The following is a 12,572-nucleotide window of genomic DNA, read 5'->3' as shown; positions in this document are numbered from 1 at the left end:
CAGTTTCTGTAAATAATCAGGCCAAGTATGAGACTAAAGTCTATTTTGCAAACAACACAGTCTTATCATAATTTGTTTTTAACAAAAATGAGGACTGGAGAAAAAATTATGTTTCAAAAGTTATCATACAGCTGTCATTAATTTCTAGTCTCAGTAGTTGTTTTCAAGTTCTTGCCTACTTACATTTTAAACTAACCCTATTCCTGTAAATCAACCAGCAATCTCCAACTACCACTCAAAGGAAACAAAAGGGAATGGGTAATGTAGAAATCGAAAACAATACTCTAGTTCTGGGCAATTATCCCACAAGTCCTGCCAGGTAATAAAAGTAAATAAAGTGCGCATAACCCACAAGTTTCTTTGTTTAAAAAGTAAAACCAAGAAAGCTAACCGAAGCCAAGCCCCATGAACCCAAATCTTAACATGCATAACTAGCCATCACTTAGCCTTGGAATTTTTAAGCTTCTTTACCTCCATCCTTGTTTCATTTTAATACATGTACTCTAATAACCCACATTGTTTCTTCTCATCTAACGGCTATCAAGCTACAAATGGTAATGCAAAAGGAACCATGCATAAACATGCCTTTCTTCCAAGGACCCTTAAGCCAGCCCCAAAAGAAACCCTAGTTGCTGTTCCCCACACAACACCCATCTCCAGCAAAAAGTAGCTAAAAAAAAAAAATCAACGCTTAATCTCCCTAACAGCAGTTAGGGTCTCCACTCCTGAGGGGGAGAATAAGAGAGAAAAGGTGGCAGTTAGGGTGGGCCCTTGGTAAAACTCCTGTAATTGGAGAAACAGCCTGAAAAATCAGGCTGCAGGCACAGATAAGAAAACTTGCACAAACCTCTGGCCCACTCAGATAAAGAAACAAGGCCCAACCTTTGTTCTTTGTGCCTAAGACATGCCTGCAGCCACTGTAATAAGAGAACAAGACTCTGCATAGAAATGTCTTTGTCCTTTGTATAACCAGCAGGCTTCCAGGAAATAGTCTCTTCTCCTTATGTGGGCATGTACATGGGGTGCTCCAGTAGGTTCTGGTGGGCACTTTTTTTTTTCTTTTCTAAACATGCTTTAAACCGTAAGCTCGGCCTAAATAAATCATTGCTTCAGCTCCTAATTGGTCCCAGGGCCAAGGTCTTTGGCCAAGCTTTCACTTCAGCTTCTACTAGGTCCTGGGCCAAGCTAGGTAGCCCCAATAAATCATCACTTCAGCTCCTGATTGGTCCCAGACCAAGCTAAATCACACTTTCTTCAAAACAGCCTGCAAACTATGCACATTCCTTCCCATCCCGGTCCATAAAAACCCTGAACCCCAGCCTCATGGTGGGGAACCCCTTTGGGCCCCACTCTCTGCTGCAGAAAGCGTTCTTCTTTTGCTTATTAAACTTTCACTTGAAATTCACCCTTGTGTCCACACTCCTTAATTCTCTTAAATATAAAAAAAAAACTCTGGATACTATCTCAAACAACAAAATACTGCTACATATTTTGCTTCATTGGGAAAACTACAACAGTAGTACTACTTCCCCTTCCTACTCTTCCTCTGCCCCTTCCAGTGGCTGTAGCTGGTAAAGATTTATAGCTATGTGAATTCAACAGCCACCAAGTGAGCTTCTCTTGCTTCTGATGTAAATGATGCAGAGTTGCTGCCTCTCCAAACTGCCACCAATTTCAGAGAAGCAAGCTGGCCAGAGAAATCTCCAGCCCCTTTCGAAGGGAATCGCTGAGAATACTCTGAAGTACAACAGGCTTTCAAGCAAGCTGGGAGGTAAAGCCACCTAGTGAGACCAAAATGCCATTCTCTCTGCACTGCATGCTGTACAACTCGCCATGACCCTCACAGTAAACCCATTAACCTCATAAGCTTTTTCCACATCATTCCAAATCACTAACCCCTCTGTGGATAACCCTGTCAACACTCAAGGAATTAAGTATTCTCTGAAGGGGACTCCAGAATTATAGCCAACACCATATACATCTTTCACATCCCTCTTAAACACTATCTGAGGAAGGAGAAAAGTAGAAACTCATCCCAATGTTTCTAGAAAAAGCCTTTTATTAACAAAAAAAACCCAAAAAACTTCTGTTCATAGCTCTCCCCGTCTACTCACCACACCCTCTCAGACATTAAAACTTACCTCACCAACTGCTGCTCTCCTCAAACCCATCCCATCAAGGAGAAAAACTACAGGGGTGTGTGGTGTTAGCGTGAGGCTCAGGAGGGAGCCTGCTAGTAGGCAAGCAAGAGAAGGGGCCATTAAAGAAAGATAAAATGAAATGCAATTTTTTTTTTGAGACATAGTCTAGCTCTGTTGCCAGGCTGGAGTGTAGTGGCGCGATCTCAGCTCACTGCAACGTCTGCCTACCAGGTTCAAGCGATTCTCCTGCCTCAGCCTCCCGAGTAGCTGGGATTACAGGCATGCGCTGCCATGCCCAGCTAATTTTTGTATTTTTAGTAGAGACGGGGTTTCACCATGTTGGTCAGGATGGTCTTGAACTCCAGACCTCGTGATCCACCCACCTCAGCCCCCCAAAGTGCTGGGATTACAGGCATGAGCCACTGCACCCAGCCATGAAATGCATTTTTTTAAAGGGAGAGAAATAAAGAAAGAAGGAATCATATGGATTCTACCCACCCTAGGTGGGGTGATCTCTTATTACTTTCCATTCTCCTTCATTGCTGAACTTTCTCCCATGGGATACTACTACCTTTCTCCTTTCCTACACCAAAAACTATTTTCCCTTTTTTTCTTATAAATAATGACTTGCCCCATGAATTCCCAACCTCCCACTCAGTAATCTCCACTTTTTTTCCCACCCCCCGACACACAAATAACTCCTCCTTCTCCTCACATTTCTTCAAGCATTTCCAACACAAATACAAATTTAAGTTCATGCTCAGAACGCAGTTTTGCTGAAAGAAGTGGCATTTTTTTCTAGTCACTTTTTTCCTTAAGTCTCCTATCATGGGGAAGTCCCCTCCCTCATTTCAACACCTTCTACTCTTAGTTTGGCTACAGATATTCAGGTCCTCATATTTTCTCTCACATCTGCAGTTAATTTTCATAGGAGAAAAAGGGTGAATGATAATGGCATTCTTTAAAGAAACAATTTCAAAATGCAGTCTTTGCTATTTTAAAATACAATTGGCTTAATAAAATCCATTAAGTTTATGATTAATTTGATTATTTTTCTAAACTTTACTTGCATTAAATTGTTCTACTAGAGGAAAATAAGGTAACTTCACTCTTAAGGTACTTAAAAGCTATACAAGTGAGGCCAGGCACGGTGGCTCACGCCTGTAATCCCAACACTTTGGGAGGCCGAGGCGGGTAGATCATGAGGTGAGGAGATCAAGACCATCCTGGCCAACATGGTGAAACACCGTCTTTACTAAAATACAAAAAAAAATTAGCTGGGTGTGGTGGTGCATGCCTGTAGTCCCAGCTACTCTGGAGGCTGAGGCAGGAGAATCGCTTGAACCTGGGAGGCAGAGATTGCAGTGAGCCGAGATCATGCCACTGCACTCCAGCCTGGTGACAGAGTGAGACCCCATCTAAAAAACAAACAAACAAACAAAAACTATACAAATGAGATAAGACATGAGTGCTTTAAAGGAAAAAAAATAATCTGAAAAGGAAGTTCAGGACTATATAAAAAATATACAGATATGTAAACATGCTTGATTACCTGACAATAACTTTCTTTCACTGGTATGTAGTAATTAAAAACATTTGATATCAAAAAAGGAATTAGGTATAGTCTTTTAATACTTCACTTCAGAAACAAATTAAAGTTTGAAAATAATCCATCATCAGGCTATTTATTGAGATGTCAATGTGTCAGTCAATTAATGTAGGACGTAGGGAGTTTTGTAACTCTCTTACTCTAGAGTTCTGAAAAAACATAATTCTTAATACTATATCAACGTATCAGTTATGTCTTTTATCTCTTACTCTTGAGCTAGTTTAGAAAATAAAATATTAAAACAATTATTGATGCCCTTTTAAACATATTAACTGAGTTCAGTTTTACCACAGCCATGATTTTGGGCACAGTTATTAATGAAAGAGATAATTTTCAAAGATATTTTAGTTGAATCAAATAAGTTTCTGGACAAAATATAAATTAAACGTCAATTTTGATGTGTGCTCAGAGTTAAAACTAAAAGAAAAACTCCCTTTCTACAAGATTGCTCACCGTGTCTTCTGATAGTAGACTTTGCTGAATTTAACAGTCTTACTCTGAAGACTAACATCCTTTACCAGAGTTCTGCATCACCTGATCTCCACACATTCTCTACACCTCACTTGCTGCAATTCCAGGGTTACTGTTGCCAAGAGACAAGGAATATTATTATTACATCATTAATGCTCTTATAGATGGGGGAATTTTCAAAAAATAAATTTAAATGGGGCAATTCTGAGTCCCAAATCTCAAAAAAGACAATGTTATACTAGATATATTAAAGATTAAAAACAGGTTCCTCAAGATACTTGAACTTAAGTTAAAAAATAGTGAAGAGGGAGGAAGGAGAAAAAAATAGTGAAAATAACCAGTTAAACCATGCAGATTCACACAGATAGGCAAACATTTTTGTTTTGTAAGTACTGTAACTGCCTACATGTAACTTCAAAATTAAGTTGTAATTTCTGAAATACAGAATTTGGGAAAATACTCTCTATTTAATTTTTACCCCCAAGTGAACATGTTTTTGTTTAAAAAAAATTCTTAAACAATTAAAAAGAGGCTGGTCATGGTGGCTCATGCCTGTAATCCCAGCAATTTGGAAGGCTGAGGCTGGAGGATTACTTGAGCCCAGGAGTTCAAGACTAGCCTGGGCAATATAGAGAGACTTCGACTCTATAAAAAATATAAAAAGAAATTAGCTCGGTGTGGGGATGCATATCTGTCATCCCAGCTACTCAGGAGGCTGAGGTAGGAGAATTGCTTGAGCCCAGAAGGTCAAGGCTGAAGTAAGCCATGATCACACCACTGCACTCCAGCCTGAGAAACAGAGCAAGCCTTTGTCTCAAAAAGAAACAGTTAAAAAAGTATTATGGTTGATAAGTATAATTGTTTTGAGTGCCAACAACTAATTTTTAAAAAGAACATTTAAAAGACAGAGTTCTTCTCAAAATAATGTTTTGTTACAGTATGTCCAATTTATAGAAACTATCACATAACTGTTTGAATAAGAATATCAAGATTACAAAGATAGGCAAATAGGTAGATATAGGAAGAAAATTGTCTGGCTAAGCCAGTGATCCATGTGATATTTTTAAGATAGATAATTTATAGCATTTTCCAGTAAAACATAGAAAAGACTAAATATATTTTGGAGGGGCCAAAGGTAAAACAAGATACCTACTCAATGTTTTCCTGGAAGTATAATATATGACAAAGAAATAAATAATTTTTAGTAACATTTAAGACTATAATCCTAATCCTTGTATATAAAGAATGTTACACTGGAGTTTAATTTTAAAGAAAAATATACGTGTACAGTTTCTTAAAGATATGAAAATTACATTACATGATATATATAATACTGAATATAAGTTTTTAATTTTAAACTTTTGAGTATAGAATTTTTAAACATAATTAAATGGCAATGATAACTAAAAATTATATGATGCTTATAATGTGTCAGGTGTTAATTAAGTGCTTTAATTAACTCAATCCTCATTCAAAAGAATGTAAAGAATAGAGGTAGGGTCTATGATCCCATTGAAAAAAATAAAAAACAAATTATGCAAAGAAATTCATGAAAAGAGTAACAGATAAAATGGACATGATGAACAAAGAGTTAGCTAGCTAGGTAGCGGGTGGAGGAGGGGTTTTAAGTAGAATAAGAAATCAGATATTTTGTAGGGTGCCATTTAATATACAAGCAAGGGGTATTGGAAAGAAATCTGAAAATGTCATAAGGCAGTTTCATTAATCAGCAATAATGAATTCTGTAAAGTACTACATGTTTAAAATAAAATACATATATCAGATATAGGTCAAATTCTAAAATAAAATACATATATCAGATATAGGTCAAATTCTCAACTATCGTTTTATAAAGATTTAAAAATATGTCTTTTACCAATATAAAAAGTCATAACAGTATAATAACAAAGATAGTACAAGTATCAGTGAGAAAGAAGATGGGAGGAAGGAGTTTTGGGAGAAGAAAAGACAAAACAGAAGTCAAAAGACAACTACTGCCAAATAGCTGTTTAGCAATCCAAATATTCTGGTTTCATCCCCATTCATTCCAAAGGTCATAATTCCCAATTTGACCAATAGTGTCATTCTCTTTTGACTCATTTTGGATACATATACTTTTTAAATCAACCAGAGTTTTGGGAGGCTGAAGCAAGAGGATCTGTTGAGGCCAGGAGTTTGAGACCAGTGTGGGCAACATAATGAGACCCTGTCTTTGAAAAGAAATTTAAAAAATTAGTTGGGCATGGTGGCATGAACTGGTAATCCTACCAATTTGGGAGGCTGAGGTAGGATTATCACTTGAGTCAGGAGTTCGAGGCTGCAGTGAACCATGACTGCCCCACTGCACTCCAGCCTGGGCAAAAGAGCGAGAACCTGACTCAAAAAAAAAATCATTAAAGATCCCTTTTCAAGTAAGAATGATTTTTATGTTACTGAGTGAATTGTGGCATTTTAGGGCAAAAATGAGGAAATAATCTCAGAGCTCAAAGACTGGTTCTCTGAAATAACTCAGTCGGAAAAAAATTTTTAAAAATATTAAAGAAGTATAAATAAAACCTCCAAGAAATACAGGATTATGTAAAGCGACCAAGTCTACACCTGATTGGCACCCTTGAAAGAGAAGGAGAGAAAGCAAACACCTTGGAAAACCTATTTCAGGATATTGTTCATGAACATTTCCCAAGCTCACTAACAAGGCTAACATCTAAATTCAGGAAATGCAGAGAATCCCTGCAAGATAATATACATGATGACCTTACCCAAGACACAATGTCATCAGATTTTCCAAGGTTGAAATGAAAGAAAAAATGTTAAAGGAAGCTAGAGAAAATGGAGCAGATCACCTACAAAGGGAACTCCATTAGGCTGACAATAGATCTTTCAACAGAAACCCTAAAAGCCAAAAGGCACTGGAGGCTTGTATTCAGCATACTTAAATAAAAGAAATTCAAAGCAAGAATTTCATAGCCAGTCAAACTAAGCTTCATAAGCGAAGGAAAAATAAGATTCTTTTCAGAAAAGCTAATGCTAAAGGAATTTATTACCACCACACCTGCCTTACAAGAGGTCCTGAAGATAGGGCTAAAAGTGGAAAAAAAAAAAAAAAACTATTACCAGCCACCACAAATACACACTTAAGCACACAGATGACTGATACAATAAAGCAACCATACAAACAAATCTGCATAATGAATAGCTTATAACATGATGATAGAATGAAATCTGCACATATCAATATTAACCTTGAACATAAAGGCTTAAATGCCTCAATTAAAAGGTACAAATTGGAAAGTTGGATAAAGAAACAAGATCCAATGGTATGCATTCCTCAAGAGACCAATCTCACATACAATGACACCCAGACTCAAAGAAAACAGATGAAGAAAAATCTTTCATACAAATGGAAAATAGAAAAAAAGCAGGGATTGCTATACTAATTACAGACAGAACAGATTTTAAAGCAACAAAAGTCAAAAAGGAGAAATCAGGAAATGATATAGTGGTAAAGGGTTCAATTCAACAAAAAGACCTAACTATTCTAAAGATATATGCACCCAACACAGGAGCACCCAGATTCATAAGGCAAGTTCTTAAAAACCTATAAAGATACTTAGATAACCACACAATAATAGCAGGAGAGTTCAATGCCCCACTGACAGTATAAGAAAAATCATTGAGGCAGAAAACTAACAAAGGTATTCAGGACCTGAACTCAACACCTGACCAAATTGACCTAATAGATGTCTACAGAATTCTCCTCTGAAAAACAAGAGAATATAAATTCACAGCTGCACATGGCACATACTCTAAAATTGACCACACAATCAGCCAAAAAACAATCCTCAGCAAATTCCAGAAAGAAAGAAAGAAAAATTCATACCAACCACATGTTCAGACCACAGCACCCCCCACCCCAAACAGACATCAATACTAAGAAAATTGCTCAAAACCATACAGTTACATGAAATTCAACCTGTGCCTGGATGACTTCAGGGTAAACGAGGAAATTAAGGCAGAAATCAAGACATTCTCTGAAATTAATAAGAAAAAAGGGACAACATACCAGAATCCCTGGGACACAACTAAAGCAGTGTTAAAGGGAAGTTTATAACACTAAATGATGACATCAAAACGTTAGGAAGATGAAAAAAAAAAAACCAACTAACATAACGTAAAGAGGAAAAATAAAAACAAAAGCAAATTAACCTCCAAACCAGCAGAAGATAATACCATAATCACAGCCGAACTGAAGGAAATTCAGATGCAAAAAAAAAAATTCAAAATATCAATGAAGCCAGGAGTTGGTTCTTTGAAAGAATAAATAAGATAGACAACTACCTAGATTAGTAAAGACAAAAGAGAGAATATCCAAATAAACAAAATCAGAAATGACTACAGGGACATTACCACTGACCCAACAGAAATACAAAATAAAAGAAAAAAACCTTGAGTACCTCTACACACACAAACTAGAAAACCTAGAATAACTGGATAAATTCCTGTAAACATACAACAACTGAGATTGAACCAGGAATAAACTCAATCCCTGAACAAACCAGTAATGAGTTCTAAAATCAGATCAGTAATAAAAAGCCTAAAAATCAGAAAGTACAAAGACCAGACAGATTCACACTGAATTTTATCAAATGTATAAGGAAGAGCTGGTGCCATTCCCATTGAAACCAGTCCCAAAAACTGAGGAGGAGGTGCTGTTCCCTAACTCATTCTATGAGGCCAACAAGATCTTGATAACCACAAAATGGCAAAGTCAAAACAAAAAAGAAAACTTCAGGCCAATATCCTTAATAAACATGGATGCAAAAATCTTCATGAAAACATCAGCAAACCGTATCAAGCAACACATTAAAAAGTTAATCCATCATGATCAAGTAGGCTTTATCCCTGGGATGTAAGGTTGGTTCAACATATGCAAATCAATAAATGTTCACATAAACAGAACTAAAAACAACAACAACATGAAAATCTCAATAGATGCAGAAAAGGCTTTTGATAAAATTTAACATCCATTTATGTTAAAAAATCTTAATAAACTAAGTATTGAAGGAACATATCTCAAAATAATAACAGCCATATATGACAAACCCAAAGCCAAACATCATACTTAATGGGCAAAAGCTGGAAGATTTCCCTTGCAAACCAGAACAGGACAGGTATGCCCATTCTCAAGACTCCTATTCAACACAGTACTGGCAGTCCTAGCTAGAAAAATCAGGCAAAACAAACAAACAACAAAAAAATAAAGGGTATCCAAATAGGAAGACAGGAAGTCAAACTATCACTGATTGTAGATTATATTATTCTATACCTAGAAAACCCTATAGGCTCTGCCCAAAAGATTCTTGATCTGATAAACAACTTCGTCAAATCTTCAGGATACAAAACTAATGTATGAAAATCAGTAGCATTTCTCTACTCCAACAACATCCAAGCTGAGAGCCAAATGAAGAATGCAATACCATTCAAAATAGCCACAAAAGGAATAAAATACCTGGGAATACATCTAAGCAGGGAGGTAAAAGATTGCTACAATGAGAATTACAAAACACTGATAAAAATATCAGAAATAATACAAAAAAGGAAAAGCATTTCATGTTCATAGATAGGAAAAATCAATATTGTGAGAAAGGAAAATAAATCTTGGGACCCCAAAATCACTAAGTTAAAGGGAAAAGTCAAGCTGGGAACAGCTTAAGGCAAACCTGCTTCCTATTCTATTCAAAGTCATCCCTCTGAGGCTCACTTGAGACAAATCCATATCTCATTGCTTCCTCTCCTCTATTCTTTATGTAAAAATGCAGATTCACTGAGCCAGATTAAATTATGTATTCAGTGGAAGGCTGATCAAGGACTCACAATAATGCCACCTTTTGTCTCTTATCTACTTCTAACCTGGAAACACCTACTTTGAGTTGTCCCACCTTACAAGACTGAACCAATGTAAGTCTTACACATACTGACTGTAAGACCTGTCTTATGTCTCCCTAAAATGTATAAAAACAAACTGTACGCCTGACCACCTTGGGCAGATGTCTCAGGACTTCCTGAGGCTGTTGCGGGCACATCCTTAACCTTGGCAAAATAAACCTAAATTGACTGAGACCTGTCGCAGATATTTGGGGTTCACATTTTGGTGGCCATGAAGGGATTCTGAGTGGAGGTGCCCCTGATCTTTGACAAATCTATCGGTACCAGCTTGAGCTATCTTTACGGTTCAAACCAATAGGACAATTTTCTGAGGCCTGGAAGCTCCCCCTCCAGAGAATCCCTGACCTCCCAAGCTTTAGTCAAGATCTAAAGTTTATTTTACTGTACAACTCCTTCTTTTTGGAGTTTTACTTGCTGCCAACAACAAAGGCAAGTCTTCCTGCTTTCATGATGGAAGGCAGGTAACTCCTTCCTGGAGTTTGAGTTTGCTTCCAACAGGGAAGGAGAGTTTGAGTTTTTTCCTGCTTCTAGGATGACAGAGAACAGCTTCAGACCCATCCCGAGGTAAATACCTGAATTGGAATTTTGTTTTCACTAAAGTTAAGATTAACAACCAGCTGGTCTTCATTTCTCCTTACCACTGGAGTGCTCAGTAATCACATAAATTGTGCAATTGTTTGCTTTGCTTAACTATTTTTTTGTTGTTTGCTTGTTTCTGTTTTTGTTGTTGTTTTGGTCTTTTTCCCATTGGGTTTGACCAACTCTATCTGACTTGATCAAATCCAAAGGAAAGCTCCAAATTATGTGTGTATTAGTTCATTTTCATGCTGCTGATACATACCCGAAACTGGGAACAAAATGAGGTTTAATTGGACTTACAGTTCCACATGGCTGAGGAGGCCTCAGAATCATGGTGAGGGTGAAAGGCACTTCTGATGTGGTGGAGGCAAGAGAAAAATGAGGAAGAAGCAAAAGCGGAAAACCCTGATAAACCCATCAGATCTTGGGAGACTTATTCACTATCACAAGAATAGCATGGGAAAGACCAGCCCCCATGATTCAATTACCTCCCCCTGGGTCCATGCCCCAACATGTGGGAATTCTGGGAGATACAATTCAAGTTGATATTTGGGTGGGGACAAAGCCAAACCATATCATTTTGCCCCTGGTCTCTCCAAATCTCATGTCCTCACATTTCAAAACCATGTCTTATGAATCTATAAGGTCTACCCCTAACTACATGTCGAATATGTCTATGTATTTACGCATCAAATATATGATGTTTCACTATTAAAAATGTATAAAAGAACTATAATTGGCTTTTTAAAAAGGTGCTTAAATCAAATACTTAATCAGAAATATAGAGACTTTAAGCCAAATGCTTTTTCAAGTTCACATGGCTTAACTAAATCTTTAATAAATAATCTGGTTTTAAAAATTTGGTGAAATAGAATTAGAAATGGCTTCACAATTGTCAGCATACGTTATTTATCTCTGCTACATGTCAAAATTTGGTATGAGGGTTATAAATCTGTAAATGCGGCTCAAAAGAGAATTATCTTTGTTTACATAAAATTTAATAAATAAGACATTTAACATTGGTTGGTTAATGAAAACAACTAAATCTTGACTTACTGGCAAAAAAAAATATAGTAACACCAAAACAAAAACCCCACATTTATCTAATCTTAATGTTCTTACTTAGGAAAACCTGGAATCCACAGGTTATAAAAATGTTTATCAAGAAAACTTTAAACTTTAAATAATTATCATATTTTTCATAAGTAATCTGGGTAAACTATTAAAAAATAATAATTAATTATGACAAAAATGCTGATAGTGATATGAACAATAAGGTCCAGGCTGAGGTGGTCTCAGATGGGGATGAGGAACTTGTTAGGAACTAGAGAAAAGGTGACTCTTATTATGTTTTAGCAAAGTGACTGGCAGCATTTTGCCCCTGCCCTAGAGATTTGTGGAACTTTGAACTTGAGAGAGATGATTTACGGTATCTGGCAGAAGAAATTTCTAAGCAGCAAAGCATTCAAAAGGTGACTTGTGTGCTGTTAAAAGCATTCCATTTTAAAAGGAAAACAGAGCAAAAAGTTCAGAAAACTTTCAGCTTGACAATGCAGTGGAAAATAAAAGCCTGTTTTTTGAGAAGAAATTCAGGCCGGCTGCAGAAATCTTCAGAAGTAGCAAGGAGCCTAGTGTTAATCCCCAAGACTACAGGGAAAATGTCTCCAGGCCACGTCAGAGACCTTCGTGGCAGCCTCTCCTATCACAGGCCCGGGGGCCCAGGAGGAAAATGTGGTTTTGTGGGCCAGGTCCAGGGTCCCCCTGCTGTGTGCAGCCAAGTGACTTGGTGCCCTGTGTCCCAGCTGCTCCCCAGCCATGGCTGAAAC

The 12,572-nt window shown here is 37.1% G+C and overlaps 1 protein-coding gene across 3 annotated transcripts in view; it reads right to left on the bottom strand.

Annotated features, from left to right (window-relative positions):
* TENT5D (terminal nucleotidyltransferase 5D) overlaps positions 1–12,572 on the bottom strand; it is a 109,054-nt gene that overhangs the window by 22,044 nt on the left and 74,438 nt on the right. Inside the window, exon 1 of one of the 3 annotated variants that reach the window (XM_004064448.4) lies at positions 4,204–4,333. The exons of 1 other annotated variant lie outside the window; for it this stretch is intronic. The gene's annotated coding sequence lies outside the window, so the exon portion shown is untranslated. Of the gene's footprint in view, positions 1–2,141; positions 2,178–4,203; positions 4,334–12,572 lie in introns of those variants that run through there. One more of the 3 variants, XM_055375968.2, reaches the window with a different exon arrangement.

The sequence above is a fragment of the Gorilla gorilla genome, chromosome X (genome assembly GCF_029281585.2).
Source record: "Gorilla gorilla gorilla isolate KB3781 chromosome X, NHGRI_mGorGor1-v2.1_pri, whole genome shotgun sequence".
NCBI lineage: Eukaryota > Metazoa > Chordata > Mammalia > Primates > Hominidae > Gorilla > Gorilla gorilla.
Note: the sequence above shows the minus strand (reverse complement) of the source record. Positions and strands in the feature narration are given on the sequence as shown.